The sequence below is a fragment of the Anomaloglossus baeobatrachus genome, chromosome 5 (genome assembly GCF_048569485.1).
Source record: "Anomaloglossus baeobatrachus isolate aAnoBae1 chromosome 5, aAnoBae1.hap1, whole genome shotgun sequence".
NCBI classification, from domain to species: domain Eukaryota; kingdom Metazoa; phylum Chordata; class Amphibia; order Anura; family Aromobatidae; genus Anomaloglossus; species Anomaloglossus baeobatrachus.
The window spans coordinates 170282243-170302973 of NC_134357.1; the positions used below are offsets into that span (position 1 = coordinate 170282243).

The following is a 20731-nucleotide window of genomic DNA, read 5'->3' on the forward strand; positions in this document are numbered from 1 at the left end:
TATGTACAAAATACAAGTTCGTGTTGGTCACGCCAGTCCTGTGACCTTGGTCCATTTTTAATAATTATAAAACTTAACAGAGTCCATGTACCGGGTGTACACATTTTAGCAATCTTCTCGCAAATCAGGTAACTTTCACTCTTTTCATTAAAACCGGTTAATTAGGCACTTATTTTCTATATGAAAAATAACAAACTATGAAAAACAACAAACGATAGCACCGATACCTAACAATTCTATGGCATCGTTAACCCCTTCAGCCCCAGGGCACTTTCCGTTTTTGTTTTTTGCTCCCCTTCTTCCGAGAGCCGTAACTTTTTTATTTTTCCGTCAATCTTGCCATATGAGGGCTTGTTTTTTGCGGAACAAGTTGTACTTTTAAATGAAATCATAGTTTTTACCATATGGTGTACTGGAAAACAGCAAAAAAAATCCAAGTGTGAAAAAACTGCAAAAAAAGTGTGATGGCACAATAGTTTTTGGGATGTTTTATTCACGGTGTTCATTATATGGTAATACTGATGTGAGGGTATGATGCCTGAGGTCGGTGCAAGTTTGTAGACACCAAACATGTACAGCTTTACTTGTATCTAAGGGGTTAAAAAAAATTCACATTCTTGTCCAATAAAAGTGGCGCACGTTTTCCGCCATTTTCCCAAAACCGTAGAGTTTTCATTTTTTGGGATTTATGGCTCAGTGACTCAGCTTATTTTTTGCGTCTCCAGCTGTCGTTTCTAATGGTACCATTTTTGCACAGATGCTACGTTTTGATCGCCTGTTATTGCATTTTGCGTAAAACTTGCGGCGACCAAAAAACGTAATTTTTGGCGTTTGGAATTTTTTTGCCACTACGCCGTTTACCAATCAGATTAATTGATTTTATATTTTGATAGATCGGGCATTTCTGAACGCGACGATACCAAATATGTGTATATTTATTTACTTTTTTAACCCTTTAACCCCTTCACCCCCTGCCACTAAAACACTAATGACCGGGCCATTTTTTGCAATTCTGACCAGTGTCACTTTGACAGGTTATAACTCTGGAACGCTTCAACGGATCCTGGCGATTCTGAGATTGTTTTTTCGTGACATATTGTACTTCATGTCAGTGGTAAATTTAGGCCGATATTTTTTGCGTTTATTTGTGAAAATTTAGGAAATTTTGCGAAAATTATGAAAATTTCGCAATTTTCAAACTTTGAACATTTATGCCCATAAATCTGAGAGATATGTCACACAAAATAGTTAATAAATAAACTTTCCCACTTGTCTACTTTCCATCAGCGCAATTTTTGAAACAAAATTTTTTTTTCCTTAGGAAGTTAGAAGAGGTCAAAGGTCATCAGCAATTTCTCATTTTTCCAACAAAATTTACAAAAGAATTTTTTTTAGGAACCACATCACATTTGAAGTGACTTTGAGAGGCCGAGGTGACAGAAAATACCCAAAAGTGACCCCATTCTAAAATCTGCACCCCTCACTCTGCTCAAAATCCCATCCAAGAAGTTTATTAACCCTTTAGGTGCTTCACAGGAACCAAAGCAATGTGGAAGGAAAAAATGAAAATTTTACTTTTTAACACAAAAATGTTACTTTAGCCATAAAATTTTGATTTTTACAAGGGAGAAAAGAGAAAGTGCACCCTACAATTTACTGTGCATTTTCTCCTGAGTCCGCTGATACCCCATATATGGTAAAAATCAACTGTTTGTGCGCATGGCAGAGGTCGAAAGGGAAAGAGCACCATTTGAATTTTTGAACGCAAAATTAGCTGCACTCATTAGTGGACGCCATGTCGGGTTTGAAGACCCCTTGAGTTGCCTAAACAATGGAGCTCCCGCACAAGTGACCTCATTTTGGAAACTAGAGCCCTCAAATAATTTTTCTAGTTGTTTGGTGAGCACTTTGAACACCTGGGGGCTTCACAGAACTTTATATTGTTGAGCCGTGAAAAGAAAAAAAATTTTTTTTACCACAAAACTGTTGCTTCAACTAGGTAGCTTTTTTTTTCACAAGGGTATCAGGAAAAAATGCACCATAAAATCTATTGTGCATTTTCTCCTGAGTACGCAGATATCTCATATGTGGTGGAAATCAAATGTTTGGACACACGGCAGGGCTCGGAAGGCAAGGAGCACCATTTGAATTTTTGAGTGCAAAATTAGCTGCACTCATTAGCGGACGCCATGTCGGGTTTGAAGACCCCATGAGGTGCCTAAACAATGGAGCTCCCCCACAAGTGACCCCATTTTGGAAACTAGAGCCCTCAAATAATTTTTCTAGATGTTTGGTGAGCACTTTGAACACCTAGGGGCTTCACAGAACTTTATATCGTTGAGCTGTGAAAAGAATGTTTGTTTTTTTTTACCACAAAACAGTCGCTTCAACTAGGTAGCTTTTTTTTCACAAGGGTATCAGGAAAAAATTCACCATGAAATTTATAGTGCATTTTTTCCTGAGTATGGCGATACCTCATATGTGGTGTAAACAAGTAAAATATATCTTTGTACCGTGTTAGCCAGTAGAGATAAAAAAATTGTTTAAAAGAACAGAGAGTCCTCAGTGGTTGATACCTTTTAATGGCTAACTGAAAAGATGGTAATAATTGCAAGCTTTCGAGACTACTCAGGTCTCTTCATCAGGCATGGCTGTTGCCATGCCTGATGAAGAGACCTGAGTAGTCTCGAAAGCTTGCAATTATTACCATCTTTTCAGTTAGCCATTAAAAGGTATCAACCACTGAGGACTCTCTGTTCTTTTAAACAATTTTTTTATGTGGTGTAAAGTAATTGTTTGGGTGCATGGCGGGGCTCAGAAGAGAAGGAATGCCATTTGACAGCAAAATTGGTTGGAATCATTAGCGGACGCCATGTCACGTTTGGAGACCCCCTATGGTGCCTAAACAGTGGAGCTCCCCCACAAGTGACCCCATTTTGGAAACTAGACCCCTCAAGGAGTTTATCTAGATGTTTAGCGAGCCCCAAGGGGCTCCACAGAAGTTGATAATGTTGAGCCAGGAATACAATTTTTTTTTTTCACCACAAAACTGTCACTCGAACCAGGTAGCTTTTTTTTCCACAAGGGTATCAGGAAAAAATGCACCATAAACCGTATTGTGCAATTTCTCCTGAGTACGCAGATACCTAATATGTGGTGGAAAGTAATTGTTTGGGCGCATGGCGTAGCTCAGAAGAGAAGGAATGCCATTTGACAGCAAAATTGGTTGGAATCATTAGTGGACGCCATGTCACGTTTGGAGACCCCATATGGTGCCTAAACAGTGGAGCTCCCCCACAAATTACCCCAATTTTTTAACTAGACCCCCTCAAGGAATTTATCTAGAAATTTGGTGAGCCCCTTGTACCCCCAGGGGCTCCACAGAAGTTGATAACGTTGAACCGTGAAAATTATTATTTTTTTTTTAACCACAAATTGTTTGCATCAATCAGGTAGCTTTTTTTTTTACAACGGTATCAGGAAAAACTGCGCCATAGAACGTATTGTGCAATTTTTCCTGAGTACGTAGATACCTCATATGTGGTGGAAAGTAATTGTTTGAGCGCATGGCAGGGCTCAGAAGAGAAGGAACGCCATTTGACTTTTCAAACGCACAGACGCGGTGCACTAATCGGCCGCTGCAGGACGCACGGTCGTATGCGGTACAAAAAGCGTCAGGGATACGGAAAAAAAGTCATGCCAAAAATTGACCATGGATGCAGATGTGTTATGTGCATCCCTGATCAGCACTTGGCGGGACGCACGGACGGATGCGATACAAAAAGCGTCGGGGATACGGAAAAAAAAAAGTCACGCCAAAAATTGAGCAGGGATGCAGATACGTTATCTGCATCCCTGATCAGCGCTCGGCAGGACGCACGGACGGATGAGGTGTAAAAATGGACAGGATACAGGAAAAAAAAAAAAAAAGTTATACTCACAGTACCCAGAGGATTAGCAGGAGGATCACTGACCAGAAGAGCTGCAGAGGAACAGCTTTACAGGAGCAGCAGGCAGGACGTTGGGCAGATCAGCAGAATGCCCAGGAAGGACCCAGCGATGGAGGCAGAGGCGATCGGGCCAGATAAGACCTTGGACGAGCCGGTGAAGACAGGTAAGAGGACGTTGGGGAGAGCAGAGGGGTAGGGGGAGAGCAGAGGGGGAGAGGGGGGGAGAGCAGAGGGGTAGGGGGGGAGAGCAGAGGGGGAGACCGGAGAGGGAGCTGCAGAAGCAGAATAGAGATAATGGGGGAGGCAGTCAGATCGCGTGGGGAGCAGATCGGGATGTCGGGGGGGCAGATCGGGGCGTGGGGGAGGCAGATCGCAGGGGGGCATGGGCAAGGGCCAACACGGAAGCGCGCACTGGGCACCACGGGAGCGCGCACGGGCTGCAAGGTGAGCACAGTACTCACGTGCAGCAGGAGCGGTGACCACAGCTACGGCGGCGGCGGCAGCGGTGACGTGGTACCACAAGTACCAGCCACTGCATGCTGCAGACATGTTGGGGGAGGGCTCGCAGGCCAGCACAGGCCTGGGGAGAGCGGCCACCGGCAGATCAGACCGCCCCACTGCACACTGATTGGAGCGATTGCGCGTCATAGCACGATCGCTCCAATCAGTGCTGCAGGGGCTGGGGGCGACATTTTAGAGCTCCGGCTATGATTTGTTTAAGCTGCTAGAGCAGATCATAGCCGGATCTCACAGTATCGCAGTAATTCTGGCATTATTTTTGCCGAAATTAGTGCAAACGATGGGGTTGGTGGTTCAGATTTGAACAGCCAATCACATCGATCGTCGATAGGGGGTGGCGATGCCACCCCCCCTGGGGTCAAGCAAAGGTCCCCTGCTGTAAGAAACAGCAGGGGACATCATTTGAAAGCCGTTGCTATGGCCACGGCAATCAAATGAAGTTTAGGCCGTAAAATTACGTCCCTGGTCATTAAGTCACGTTAAAATAGGACGTAATTTTACTGCCCGCGGTCGTGAAGGGGTTCATTTTCAGTGTGGGAAAGGGGGGTGATTTGAACTTTTAGATTTTTTTTTTTTTTAAACTTTTTTTTTAATTTTTTTTTTTATTTTACTAGTCCCCCTAGGGGGCTATAGCGATCAGCAATCCGATCGCTCTTATCTATCTGCTGATCACAGCTATACAGCTGTAAACAGCAGATTCAGTCACTTCCTGTTTCTCTCTGCTCCCGGCCGAGGGAAAACGAAAGTGAAACTTCATAGCTGCAGGCGTCATCACATGACCCTGTGTTACGATGGCAATCACCGAAAGCCACGTGATCACGCATGTGACTTCCGGTGGGGGCGGCGGTAAAAAAAATCATGGCCGTGCGCCTATAGATCTCACTGCCAGACTTTGGCAGCGAGATTTAAGGGGTTAAATTTTGCGAGTGGAAGCGATTCCACTCGCAACATGCAGGCACACATGTCAGCTGTTGAAAACAGCTGATATGTGGGCCGACCGCCGCAGCCTGCCCGCGGCAGGGGGCGGGGCTTAACGGGACACGCTCCATGACGGATATATCCGTCCATGTCCTTAAGGGGTTAAACCACTGGTACTTTTTAACATTTTTCAACACTCTTCTCTGTACCTCTATGGAGGCTGACCAATGTTAGCACAGGTCGACCGGCTTAACTCTGGACCCTCATCCCCTTCTGGTAGCATGGCAACACTCTCTACAGGTTCCTCACTCTCAGTGTTAGGTGTTGCTGGTAAGACCCTACGTGTGCGTGGCAAGGATACAGGCGCTACTCTAGGTGCTGGAGTGGGTGCAGTGTCAGTAAGCCTTTCCTGTTCTGGTTCTTCCACAGGTTGTGGGAATGTTAACACAGGGACTATTACTGCACCATTCTGCATAGGCCAATCGGCCGGAAAATCACCTAGAATGGTATGGATCATTCTTTTTCTTCCTTCCACCACTTGAGGCTGGGGCTGAGGTTCATCTGCCACTCTTAAGGGTTCCGGGCACTGCTTCAGATGGTCTCGGGATACCGTAGCCGTGGTCCTTCCTTGATCATTGCTGATTAAGCAGGTCTTCTGGTTATCAAAGTTGGATGGTTGTACTACATATGTCTCCTTTTCCCACTGATCGTCTAGCTTGTGCAGCTTCCTCTTTCTTTTTAACACAATCTTGCCAGGGGCGAAGGGGGTTGCTTTTGCTTGCCTGTTAAAGTTTCTTTCTTGCCATTCCCGGGTTTGATTCAAACTCTCTTCAATGCACTTCTGAATCTGTTTATACTAGATCTGGCGACGTGAGTCCCAATCCTCTCCGGGCGCGTAGGTTTCAGGCAATTCAACCTCCATCTCCAAGTCCATTGGAAGTCTTCCAGGCCGAGCTCTCATCAGGTAAGCTGGGGTACACTTGGTGGATCCCACCGGAATGTTGTTGTAGATGTCTACCAGGTCTGGTAGTTTTTCAGGCCACTGGTTCCGCTCCTTGAGAGGAATGGCTTTCAGCAGATTGATCACCAGGTGGTTCATCTTCTCACACATCTCATTTGTCTGCGCATGATAGGGTGTGGTACGTATCTTCTTGCACCCGTACAGACTGCAGAACTCCTGGAAGATTTCAGCCTCAAATGCAGGGCCTTAATCCGTAAGGACTCGGTCGGGGTACCCGTACGTCCTACAGAAGTGTGCCTGGAACGCCTTTGCCAGAGTGCTGGCAGTCAAATCTTTAACGGGCACCACCACCAAGAACCGTGGAAATGGTCGACCATCGTGAGCGCATACGTATACCCACTTCTGCTGGGGGTCAACTTGACATGGTCCAGAGCCACAATCTCTAGGGGTTGCTTGGTGACAATCGGCTGAAGTGGTGCTCGCTGACTGGTGCCATCCTGCCTCCTCAAGGCACAGGGGCCGCAATTCCTACACCAGGCTTCTATGGAGTCTCTCATTCCTATCCAGTAGAAGCAACTTCTCAGCAACATCTCCAGCTTCTTCCATCCAAAGCTGACTCCAGTCTCGCCACAGTTTTCTGGCCTCCTCTGGGGTGCCTGGTGTAAGACGGGAATCAGCTCTGGCCAGCAACGCTTTGACTAATTTGATTGCAGGGTCCCTGTCCTGGGCTTCCTGCCAGCCATGGTGAGGCAATGGGTCACAGGTTATTTCTTGGTGATGGGCACATGGTCGAGGCCGCTCTTCAGATGGGGGCTGATGGAACGCAAGCAATTCAACTTCTTCCAGGTCATCTTCATCCCTCCCATCATCAAACAAATGGGGCATCCTGGACAGCGCATCCGTGTTGGTGTTCTTGCAGCCAGCCCTGTACTTTATAACAAAATCATAATTTGCTAACCTTGTGACCCAACATTGTTCCAAGGCTCCTAGTTTTGCCATATCCAGATGAGTCAACAGATTATTGTACATGTACACTGTGAACTTGTCAGCGGCAAGGTAATGCTTGAACCTATCTGTCACGGCCCATATGAGTGCCAGGAACTCCAGCTTGAAGGAGCTATAATTCTCCGGGTTCCTCTCCGTGGGCCTCAACTTCTGACTGGCGTAGGCTATCACCTTCTCCTTGCCCTTCTGCACCTGTGACAGGATGGCCCTGAGCCCCACATTACTGGCATCCTTATATAGTACAAACGGGAGACCGTAATCGGGATAGGCCAGGATTTCGTCCCCGGGCGGGACAGACTTCATCCGTTCAAAGGAATCTTCTTGCTCCTTGCCACACTGGAACGGAGGCCCTGGGGATTTGCTGTGTACAGACTGACCCACCAGAAGTTCCTGCAAGGGGGCCGCCATCTGTGTGTTCCCCTTGACAAACCTCCGGTAGTACCCCATCAGGCCCAGGAACTGCCGTACTCCTCTAATGATAGAGGGCCTTGGCCAGTTTTGTATAGCTGTGATTTTCTCGGGGTCTGGTGCCACACCTTCGGCACTCACCACATGCCCTAGGTACTGTACCTTCGGCTTCAGCAAGTGACACTTGAATGGCTTGAGCTTCATCACGTATTTGGACAGGGCGTCAAACACCTCAGCCAGGTGCTCCAGGTGTGCTTCATATGTCTTGGAGTTGACAATGACGTCGTTCAGATTCAGCAGGACTGTTTCGAAGTTGCAGTGACCCAAGCAGCACTCCATTAGCCTCTGGAACGTCCCAGGTGCATTGCACAGCCCGAATGGCATGCTGTTGAACTCACATAGTCCCATCCGGGTAGCAAACGCGGTCTCCTCCTGGTCTTCCTCGGCAACAGCCACCTGCCAGTACTCAGTGGTAAGATCAAGGGTTGAAAAGTAAGTAGCAGACTTCAATGCGGCTAATGATTCCTCAATTCGGGGCAAAGGGTAGGCATCCTTGTGTGTGATTTTGCTAATCTGTGGGTAGTCTACACACATCCCTATGTTACCATCTTTCTTTCTCACAAGTACCAGTGAGGTGGCCCAGAGAGTGTAGCTGTCACGGATCACTCCTGCTTTTTTCATTCTTCTGAGCATGTCTTTGGCACATTGGTAATGAGCAGGTGGTATGGGCCTATACCTCTCCTTGATGGGTGGGTGAGTGCCTGTGGGTATATGATTTTGTACCCCTTTTTATCCGCCCAAAATCCAATGGGTGCTTGCCAAAGACCTGTTCATATTCCCTTGCAACCCTGTAAACCCCTTGTTTATGATGTGCAGGTGTAGAGTCGGTGCCCACGTGTAGCTCCTGACACCACTTCTCTACTGGGTCCTGGGGGCTGGTACTGGGAGACTGACTGGGCTGGTTTGAGGAACCTTTTGCATGGATGTCATCTGCATTAACTACAAACAGCTTGGCTATGGTGGCATATCTGGGTAGTGTGACTTCCTCCTCCCCACAATTCAGCACTCGCACGGGCACTCTCCCCTTCTAGATGTCAACTATCCCTCTGGCCATAAACACCGTGGGCCAATGATCTGAGGGCAGAGGCTCTACCACTGCCTGGTAATCCTGTCCCCAGTAGCCTACAGCTGCCCTGCACCATATCATCATTTCACTTCATGGGGGCACTACAAGAGGGGCCACATCCATCACCCGTACACCACCTATCTCACCTTCAGAGAGATTTACCTGTTGCCGTTGCAGGAGGGCTCGGATCTCGCGTTGCAGGACTCTCTGCCGCCCTGCTATTGCAGTCTCAGACAGCTGTTGAAGCAAAAATAGTACTTCTCCCATACAATTCTCAATGATATTTGTACCTAAAATGATCTTCAGGTTACGATCATTAGGGTCATTTTGTACCACTATGAGGCCTTGCCTTGTCAATTCTACCTGACCCACCTTAATGGTCACCTCCTTGAACCCGATTTGAGTCACAGGTAACCCGTTTACAGCATAGATGGTAAGGCTGTCATCTGGTGGGGCAAGTTCGTCATCAAGCCAAAACTTCTTATATAGTGCATAAGGAATAGTCGTTACCTGGGTGCCGGTATCAAGGAGTGCAGAGGTTGGGATCCCATCCAGGTTGATGGAGACAATGGGTCGTCCCCCTACATACCGCTCTTTCCAGTCTGCTGGGCCTTGGGAGTTTATTCTTGGGGATTGGCCCTTGGCCCCAGGGGTTGCCCATTTAAAGGATAGCTCCTTGTGTTGTGGCCGGTCTTGTTACATTTATAACAAACAGGTGGTCCATACCAGTCATTGCTCCGCCCTTTAAATGCCGGGGTCCGCTTCCTCATCCAGGGGACGTCCTCCAGGCAGTCAGCCAGTTGGATTTCCCTTGACGGGGTGGTCTTTGACTTGAGCTGCATCGCCTCCAGAATCCTTGTGACGTCGTTACTCAGTTGCTGTACTTGAGCAGACAGATCACTTGCTCTGCTCTTGGACATTGTTAAAGGAGCTGGCGCTGGCAGTGCCAAGGCAGGGGGTTTCACTTGCATTGAGGATGTTCCAGGTTGCTAGCATGGGAGTGGAGAGTCAGGGGCCTCTGGGGGCTGCAGGGCTTTGATTGCCTGTTCTTTCAAAGTAGCAAAGTCCAAGGCAGGATGTTCCAGGGCTCACAGCCGAAGTTGTTTGCGGTCCTCCACTGACTCTAATGCGGGCTTTACACAATGCGATCTATCATGCGATCGCATGTGCGATTGTACCCGCCCCCATCGCTTGTGCGTCACGGGCAAATCACTGCCCGTGACGCACAAAAACGTTCAAGAGCTGTGACACGTACTTACCTGCTGTGCGACCTCGCTGTGGGCGGCGAACATCCTCTTCCTGAAGGGGGAGGGACGTTCGGCGTCATAGCGACGTCACACAGCCGCCGGCCAATAGAAGCGGAGGGGCGGAGATGAGCAGGACGTAAACATCCCACCCACCTCCTTCCCTCCGCATAGCCGGCGGGAGCCGCGGGAAGCAGGTAAGCTGAGTTCATCGTTCCCAGGGTGTCACACGGAGCAATGTGTGCTACCCCTGGTACGATGAACAACTGGCGCCATGTAAAATAAACAATATTATATATACTGCGTCGCTTGGAGGTGTCACACGAGACGACGTCGTGAATGATGCTGGATATGCGTCACGAAAACCGTGACCCCGACGATGCATCGCACAATAGCTCGTCTCGTGTAAAGCCCGCATAAGCCTTGCAGGAACTGTTCCACCAGCATCTTGTTCCCCTCTGGCTCTCCAATATCGTTGGTCAGTCTCAGGGTCCGCAGCTCCGCTTGTAGCTTTAAGGCTTAATCCCTATTGCTGTCTTGGGGCCGTTGTTTGCAGCTGTAGAACCTCATCCTCAGCTCCGCTTCAGTGCGGGTCTTAAAGGCAGCTCCCAGTCTTCTGAAGATGGCAGGTACTGAGATCCGATCCGCCTCAGTCCAGGTCTCCACTTCCAATTCAGCAGTGCCAGTTAGCTGCCCGAGCACTATAGATGCCTGCTGCCATCCAGTGAGGGCATACATATCAAGTACATTACATATTTTCATTTTGAATCCCTGCTGCGCGTCTGGTCGGCCATCATGCTGTGCAAGCCAGGCGGTGCTCGGCACATAGGGCAAGGTTATTGGCATTATGGGAACAACTGCCTTGGTTTCCGGTGCCGATGCTCCTGAGGCTGGAGCGGTGTCCGCCGCACCAGCGTTACCCTGGTTTTGTGGAGGCAGCGCCGCCACACTTTCATCGTCTCGCGCCGACATCTTCGCGCACACCCTTGGTTTTCACGCCGCATTCCTTCACGCGCTGTGGCCCTCTGGGAACTTCCGGTTCCGGCCTCATACTCAGGACGAAGAGCGGGGCTTCCGCTTTGCGAGCTTTCACGGGGAATATGGTGTTTTGGTGAGAAAAGATGGCAGAAAATGGCGTAATCAGCAGGAAAAGAAATTTTGACTCGCGGTTTTTAGCTCTAAGGCACACGTCACACAGGTAAGTGGGTCCTGCTCAGATCCTGTTTGTGATGCCAAAGTTTCCAGGGTGTGCCGCCCCCGTGTCAGCAGCCGGGCTGCTCGGATCTGGATCCGCAGTGGCTCGCGGGATCTCCGTACCGGGGGGTCGGGGTTGCGTGGTCACTCAGAATAAAGGGGGGATATTTACACAGGGAGTTATGTTTGAAGTTCGTGACGCCACTCGTGGTGTGTGGTAAGGTGGAGTACCACCGCTGCAGTTGGGAGTACCCGGTGCCGATGGTGTGGGCAGCCAGGTGTTTAACCCCTCCACAGGTAGGGGGAATGCCCTGGGACTCAATGAGGGTAACGGGGAGGTGCCATTGGGACAGTAAGGGTCACTTGTGTACTCACTCAGTCCAATAACGCTGACACCGACAACTGTGGTAAACCAATGTTCTTGACAAGGCTGCCGCTGGGAGGGAGAACGGCTGGATCCCGTACCTGTTGGTGTTGACTGTTAGTCTGTGACCTTTACCTTGTCACCTAGCTTTTTTGGTTGGTCCCTTGAGTATAAAACTGGTCGGGTCCCACTCACCAGTATGGCTAACTGGATTAGCTTGCTGTCAGGGTTCACGCTTGGGATTTTGTGGAATGTGTAGTGGGAAAGTCCTATCCCCCTCGTTGCGCTAGTACCCCGATTTTGGAGCGGGTGGAGAACGGATCTTCAAGGCTCCGTCCTCGTCGGGTAAATTGCCAGGACGCCTGAAGCTACTTCCTGACCTAGGGTCCACGTGCCCCATCATGCCCTGGCCCCTGCCCGGTGATGGCACAAGGCCGCCGGCCTCGACAGTCCGTGCCCCTTGTCATGATCCCCTGCAACCGGGGTCCAGCTCCTACCAGGTCCAGACCAACGTCTGCCACCTATTAGTTCCAAGGAGCCCAGCTTCTGACCTCTCCTCTCGAAGGTCACTGCTCAACTGACTATCTTCTCATACTCCTGACCTCCCCTTAACCAACCACCCAAGTGGGCGACCCTATTCCACTCAGGCCGTCCACTGGTGTGTCTGGTGGGTGTGGTGCAGAGTGTTCCTAGGATTTTGATTAGATTGTTATTGGCAGCACTAAAGGTCAGGGACCTGTAACCAAGGAGTAGGTGGATACTATACAGAAGGGCAGATTGCACAATACCCTGTGACGACCTGATAGGCCAGGGCGTCACAGTAGCAGCTTGTTTTCTTGGGTTATTGCGGAGCTTTGTAGTAACAGTACCAAAGTATATATATCCTATGCATTGGAATTGGATGTGTATACTATACATTCCTTGTGAAAGTGCCAAATAATCAGCCTAGTAGTGAAAGCAAGCCATTGTCTCATCCATCAATCATCATTCAATTGCATATTGTCCTGACAATTGAAGGAAGGGAAGTGCTGTTCTTTGCTAATAGATAGCAGCAGTGGGAAATCTGCATGATTTCCCCGGCTGTAGCCTTGACATCTGGTGGCAAGCAGTGGGTTTATAGAGCATTAGTGAATGGTTGGAGCAATAATTTCTGTCACTAAAAATTTGAAATCAAACTGTCCGACTCAGAGAGGACTAACAGCAACCACAGCTCTATGAATAGGATGAACTCATCTTGTGCACCACTCATTATGCAGCAAATAGGAGAATGTGACCCTCAAATTCGCCTGCAGCTGATGGGACAAGAACACCAAGCTGCCCGTGAGTTTGTTGAGCAACAGGCCTAAGGCGAGCAAGAGCAGGCTGCAGCACAACAATCTGAGTGAGATACAGCAGCGTGGGAGCAACAAGCTGAGAGAGAGCATGAGCTACAGTTGGCCCAAATCAAGATCAAGAGATCTACCCCACTGAGCAGTGAGTTCAGCAATGCCAACAGGCTTAAACCCCAATTCGAACATTTTCCTGTAATGGAAAGCGACAGTGACTTGACCATATTTCTGAGAACAAGTAAAATATTCATTTTTTCCTTTCATATTGCTTTAGTTCCTGTGAAGCATCTTAATAAACTTTTTGAATCTGGTTTTGAGTAGTATGAGGGTAGAGTTGTGTCACCTTTGGGTATTTTCTGTCACCTAGGCCTCTGAAACTCACTTCAAATGTGATGTGGTCCCTAAAAAAATGAGTTTGTAAATTTTATTTGCAAAAATGAGAAATTTCTGATAAACTTTCAACCCTTCTAACTTCCTAACAAAAAAAATATGTTTCAAATATGTGCTGATGTAAAGTAGATATGTAGGTATAAATGGAAGTGGAAGATAAATTGCAATTCTTTAACTGATCCATTTTCCATAGTCTTCCATGTTACAAAAATAGATTCTGCAAAATTCTTTTTTTTTTTAAAATAGACAAGAAAGTTGTGTTTGCACAACATTTTTGCCAACTGATTGCTGCTGGATCCATTCTATCACATGGTTACTGGACATGTGAAATTTGCCTAAAAAGAAATCTTATACAGTCCAGGTATTTGATGTATTTAATCATGCAACTAATAGTTGTATCAGGTGGGCCTGAGGTAACTTTTGTTTTGCAATTGTTGGCTTTTATGAGGGATTCTGCTCTAGGGATTGAACAATTTTGGAATTGAAAAAGTTATTACATGGCAATTTTTGTGGAATTTAGAAAAACAATGCATCATATTTATGTTGAGTTATTTACAATACTATTCAGGAAAGCTTTAGAGTATGTGCGCACACTGAATTTTTGGTGCAGAAACGCAGCTTGTGGCAAAAAACACGTGTGATTTGGTGCGTTTCTGGTTCACTTTTTGCTGCATTTTAGTGTTTTTTGTAAAATCAGTGACTAAAAGGGCTAAAAACCACAGGAAAAAAAGCACTAAAGCCCTGTGCGCACTCTGTGGATTTGCCGCGGATTTGCTGCAGAAAATGTGTCTAACATTGCTGCAGTCATTCCCCAGCAAATGCTATGGGTTTTAAAAAATGCTGTGCACACATTGTGTTTTTTTATACCTGCGAATTTACCTGCGGATTTTCCGCTGTGGAATTAATGAGTATGTCCCTTCTTTTCGGCAGGTACCTGTGGTTTTTGCCATAGATAATGGTAAAAATCCGCAGGGACCAACTTGCGGAAAATCCACGGAAAATCCGTGGCAAACAACGGTAAACTGCGGTAAAACCGCATGCGGATTTCGCTGCAGTTTTGGTGCGTTTTTTTACCGCATTGAATTGAATTGAAATGCTGCAGATTTTTTCTGCACCCAAAACTGCAAGGAAAAAATAAGCAATCTGCACACAGCATTTCTGAATTCTCATTGACTTTGCTGGTATAAGAATGGACATGCAGAATTTAGTCACAAACTGCACCAAAAAAAATTCATCAAATACTGCACTTTGCGCACAAGGCCTAAGGCTATGTGCCAACATTGCGTTTTTACATGCATTTCCGCAGCGTTTTCAACTGCAGCGTTTTAATGCCAAAAGGCATGCGTTTTGATTTCCAATTAAAGTCTAAGGCTATGTGCGCACGTTGCGTCGGAGTACCTGCAGTTTATTCTGCACGTTTTATTTCCCTTGGTTTTTGACCAAATGGCTTTTGACCATTTTTTAGCGCTAAAAACGCATGCGTTTTTTCCATGTTTGTAGTGCGTTTTTAGCGCTTTTTACATGCGTTTTTGAAACAAAAAACGCATATGCGTTTGTCATGTTATTGGGCTCAAAAATAAAGTTAAATGATTCAAAAACAAAAATGTCTGCCTTTCCGGTCTAGTTTATGTTAATTTGTTATGATGTCATTTCCTGAAGCAATGATAACTCTAAATTCATCAAGTTATAACATGAAAACACTTTCTATGTTGCAAAATTAAAGTATACAAACATAGATTTTGAAACAAAACATTATTTTATTTCGTTACATAGCTTATTACACTCATAAAGGCTTTTTTAAACACATTGCCACATATTTGCAACATATAATTTATATGCAAAATTAATACATATTTTTTTCCCACAATAATACAAAACATAACATTATAACAATATAAAATTAATGATCAGAAAATAATTGGCTACTGAAATAGCCATGAGGTTGTTCTCGTGACTGCAAATTTACATTTAACGGAGGGTGAATATTCATTTGGGGATTTTGGGGTTTTGAGTTGTTATGGGTTGTTGAAAATATTGTTGTTGAACATTTTGATTATAGGGATTTTGATTAACAGAATAATGTTTGGGTATGTAGATTGGGTTGGTGGCCATAGTTTCAGTATTCTTTTGGGTTGGTGGGTTTTTGACATCTTCAAAAATCTGTTCTATTTTCGAAAGTATAGAGCCTGATGAAGGGAAACTACCCTCTTCCTCATAGCAACTCAGCATCCCACATATGGCTGTCATGCATGTATTTTTTTTCTTTACATCTTTAATTTTCCGAATTCTACCAGCAATACTAATGCCAAAATGATCTATGTCATCTGCTTGTGCGGTTGTATTTAATAATTTTAAAGGGAACCTGTCATCAGAAATTTAGCTATAAAGCTAAAAGTTCCCCCCTCTGCAGCTCCTGGGCTGCATTCTAGGAAGCTTCCTATAGTTTTTTTGGCACCTTTTATACCAAAATAAACACTTTGTAAACTGGTACCTTTTTGTATGCAAATTTCTAAAATCTTCCATGGGGGCGGGCTGCCTGGGGTCCGTTGCTGTCCTCCTGCAGATTTACGCCGCCCCCGAACGCTGAATTTCAAAAGCTCAGGACGCCGCCCCTGGGTGCCTGTGGTCCCGCGCATGCGCTGTTCCACTGTAGCGGTGCTGTGCACTGCGTGCACGTGTGACCGCTAGTGACGCTTTGCGCGGGCACGAGGTTATGGGCGGCGCTGTGAGTGTCATCAGTAAGTGCCGCCCATAACCTCGTGACCGCACTTTCCCCTATGACTCCAGCGTTATGCGCAAGCGCTCGCTGGCCTGATGCCCGGACGTCCCCTCCTTCCCATCCTGCTCAGCAGCAGAAAATAGATGGGAAGGAGGGGACGTCCGGGCATCAGGCCAGCGAGCGCTTGCGCATAACGCTGGAGTCATAGGGGAAAGTGCGGTCACGAGGTTATGGGCGGCACTTACTGATGACACTCACAGCGCCGCCCATAACCTCGTGCCCGCGCAAAGCGTCACTAGCGGTCACACGTGCACGCAGTGCACAGCACCGCTACAGTGGAACAGCGCATGCGCGGGACCCCGGGCACCCAGGGGCGGCGTCCTGAGCTTTTGAAATTCAGCGTTCGGGGGCGGCGTAAATCTGCAGGAGGACAGCAACGGACCCCAGGCAGCCCGCCCCCATGGACGATTTTAGAAATTTGCATACGAAAAGGTACCAGTTTACAAAGTGTTTATTTTGGTATAAAAGGTGCCAAAAAAAACTATAGGAAGCTTCCTAGAATGCAGCCCAGGAGCTGCAGAGGGGGGAACTTTTAGCTTTATAGCTAAATTTCTGATGACAGGTTCCCTTTAAAGTTTCATTACATATCACTTCTTCCTCTAATTGTATATTTTTGGTATTTTTTTTTGTTTTTTGGCTTTATATATTTTGATGGACCAGAGCTAATTGGTGTAGACCTAGGTGGTGATTTTTCAGGGACACTGACAATTTCAATCTCCCCTTCATTTTCAGAGGAATTGTGATCAATACTGCCAGATGGCCCTTCTTGGTGTTGTTGATGAAGGCTCTCTTGCCCTTCATCATCAACAGGTGTTTCTGTTGCTACATTTCCAGAAGTTCTGATGAAGGAAAAGCAGAAATACAAATCAATAAAAAACAATGTAAATAAGTGTGATGATAACATTATTTTAATAAAACAATGCAAACATACTGTTACATGAATACTTACTCTATTGTTTTGCGACTTGTGCATAAAAATGACAGTTCATCATCATAGATGAAATTGGGTTTCTTGGGTGAACTCCCACTTTTCATGCCCTCATTCCTTAGCTTATGAAATCGGTCCTTTACAGAACGCCATCTTTTGCGCACGTCAAGCTCTATTACAATTTTACATGTAAAAAACCAAAAGATAATTAATAATTAATTTTAACAATTTATTTAAAAATTTAACTTTTTTAAATTTAAATAAATATTATACCAATTCTATGTTGTAAGGCTGCATCAGCCTCATGCCATTGTGGGAAAAGTTCTGCACAAATTGTTCCCCAGTCCATCCTCTTTGTTTTCTGCATATAATCAGGGCATGTAGGATCCCATAGGCATGGCATGGATTCAACCTGTTAGTTAATTTATAAATATTGTAATTAAGTGATTACTAAATTTTTAAGAAAATTATAAAGGTATACCTTATCATTATAACATTTGTGTTGCAAATTCTGCAAACAAACATCATAGCACATATACAAAAATTAAATAAGGTATTTATTTATAATATTTTACACATAAATTACTTTGGTTGTAGGATTGCAACAATTTTTGAAGTTGTCAAGGAATATTATGTATAGTTTTTAAGCCATTTTTCTAATTTAACGTTCTTAAATATAATTAATGAATAATTTGTTAACAAATGTTAAATATTCATGTACTTACCATATAAATTAATTTAGCAACATCTATTTTCATTCTTTGGAACCAAGCCATTTTATATTTAACTAGCTCCAAGTATGTATAGTATGAGAAATCACAATAGTAGCAGGCACTGAAACATACACAGCTCTGTATTTATAGTAAAAAGGAAGTGATGTAGGTAATGACGTTTCTGCCTTGGTTATTTCCCTACTGCAACTGCGTTTTTGGTTAGGAAAATGCTGGTAAAAAGCATGTAAAACGCATATTAAACGCAGAATATTCACTCCAACATGCGTTTTGCCATTTCTCATTGACTCCAATGTTAAGGAAACGCTGCAGAAATGGCAAAAACAACTGACATGCTGCTTCTTTTTCAGCATGGTTTTTGACCACAAATATGCAAATTAAACGCTGCTGAAGAAAAAGCAAAGTGCAGACAGGATTTCTGCTTTTCCCATAGACTTTGCTGGCAATCAAAAACGCATGCGTTTTAGCGCAAAAACGCTGCTGCTAAAAACGCTGCAGAAACGCGGAAAAAAACGCAACGTGCGAACATAGCCTAAGAGAAATAGGGATTTCTTGTGCACACCATGCTGTTCAAAACGCTGCTTTTAATTTGCATATTTTTGGGCAAAATCTCAGCATTTAAAGAAGCAGCATGTCAATTGTTTTTGCCATTTGAGCTGCGTTTTGATAATATTAGAGTCAATGAGAAGAAGCAAAACGCTTTCTACATCAAAATCCTAGCATTTTACATGCTTTTTGGATGCAGAAAACAAGCGTTTTTGACAATTTAATTGCCTGCGTTTTTGACATTATATTAAAGGCATGATATGTCCCTTTACACACACACATAGTCTGACAATTAAAATTAAGAAAAACATTAATTTAACATTATTTTATACATAAATATTAACAAACATTTATCATTTTAATAAAATCAGCTATTTTGTTTATGATTATAATCTTGATATTTGTTATCCTTTTTTTCCCATTTTTTCATAGTGTTTAAATGTTAAAACTTTATTTAGCAGTGTATTTGTCAACAAAACGCATCTGACTTTAAGCAATGAAAAAGCATGTAAATCGCGGTAAAAACGCGGCAAAAACGCGATAAAACACAAGCGTATTTATAGCGTTTTTGTGGTCAAAAGCAACTTTGGCAAATACCATTTCTACCAAAGGGTGCGTTTAGAACTGCAACTACCTCGACGCAACGTGGGCACACAGCCTTAACTTAGAACAATCCTAAGGTAGAGGAGAAAACAAAGGGATCTGCTACCTTGAATCTAATCCTTGTAAACAAGGAGGAAATGGTTGAGGTAAGGGAGACTGGGACTCTAGGAGGCAGCAATCATGAGATCATAGAATTTTGGACAACTAGAGGAGGAAGACCTGTAAGGCTATGTGCGCACTTACCGGATTTTGCCGCGGATTTTTCGCGGATTTGCTGCATGTTTCGCTGCAGAAAATGTTCATAACATCTCTGCAGTGAATCACCAGCAAATCCTATGGAGAAAAAAAATCCTGTGCGCACTGGGCGGAATTTGACAGCTGCATGTTTTGCTGCGGGAATCCCGCAGCAAAAACAAGTGCATGTCACTTCTTTTCCGCACATCGCTGCGGGATTTCCCTCCATTGACTCAATGTTAATCATGAAATCCCGCAGGGAATAACGCAGGCAGCAAATTCTGTGCGGTTCACTGCGTTTTCCTGCGTTATTCCCTGCGGTATTTCGCGGTTTACCTCCGGTAATGTACATCGCTTGTCTGCGGTTTTGCAGGGAAGTGATGTCATTACAGGAAGAGGAAGCCGTGCAGAGAGTAAACACACACACCACAGACACAGAACACATCACAGACATAGAACACATAGACACAGACACATAGAACACACATAGAAAGAAAACGGAAATATAGAAAAAAAAGAACGTGGGCTCCGCTGCATATTTACCTTCCAGCCGAGGTAAGCACACAGCGGCGGCCCGGTATTCTCAGGCTGGGGAGGGAGAGGGGCAGGGGTAATGTCCCCCGCCTCACTTCCCCTCCCACAGCCGAGAATATCAGCCGCAGCTGCCCCGGGACTGTCGCATGCATTATGCGGCACTACCGGCGTGTCCTCGGCTCTTCTTGCCACCGTGTAGCAGTGGTGGCAAGGTAATACAAGGGGTTAATGGTGATGGGGGACCACCGCCATTAACCCCAGGCTTGATCATGGCAGCGTCTATGTGACAGCTGACATGATCAACCCGTAAGTAAAGTGAAAAAACACAGACACCGAAAAATCCTTTATTTTAAATAAAACCAACAAGCCTCGTTCACCATTTTATTAACCCCCCCAAACAAAGCTCCGGCGTAATCCACAGGTCCGACGTAATCCACAGCGTCCTGCACTGCTGACATCCAGCCGCGACTGTCACAGACACAGCGCTGAATGAATGCAGCAGACAGCAGAGGTAATTACCGGTCATTTCCCACGGCCGGTAATGTGAACTCACTGCCGACCGTGGGAAATGCAGCGATCTGTCCTCTATCTATCCCTCTATCTATCTGTCTGTCTATCTATCTATCCCTCTATCTATTCTTCTGTCTATCTACTATCTCAGAATTAAATTACTTTTTTTTTTTTCTTCAATGTGCTTTATTGCATTGAATGCAATAAAGCACATCCCAACCCGCACGCGGCAAAACCGCGGCAATACCGCGAATAATACCGCGGTAAAACCGCGGCAAACCGCATGCGGTTTTCGGGTGCGGTTTCCCGCGGTTTTTTACCGCGGGTGCGGTAATCTTTGAGAGCATGCGGAATTTTCACAAGAAAATTCCATTTCCCAGTGCGCACAGAGCCTAAAGACTCAGACTTCTAGGTTGGATTTCAGAAAGAGTTTAAGATCAGGGCCACACGGGGCACTAC

General features: G+C 45.5%; 1 long non-coding RNA gene across 1 annotated transcript in view; it reads right to left on the minus strand.

The window, feature by feature from the left end:
* The window catches only part of LOC142309842 (uncharacterized), a 229643-nt gene that overhangs the window by 18097 nt on the left and 190815 nt on the right, over nt 1-20731 (minus strand). Inside the window, exons 3-4 of the long non-coding RNA XR_012754011.1 lie at nt 17388-17526; nt 17136-17286 (exon numbers count right to left, since the gene is read on the minus strand). This is a non-coding gene — a long non-coding RNA (uncharacterized LOC142309842). The remainder of the gene's footprint in view (nt 1-17135; nt 17287-17387; nt 17527-20731) is intronic.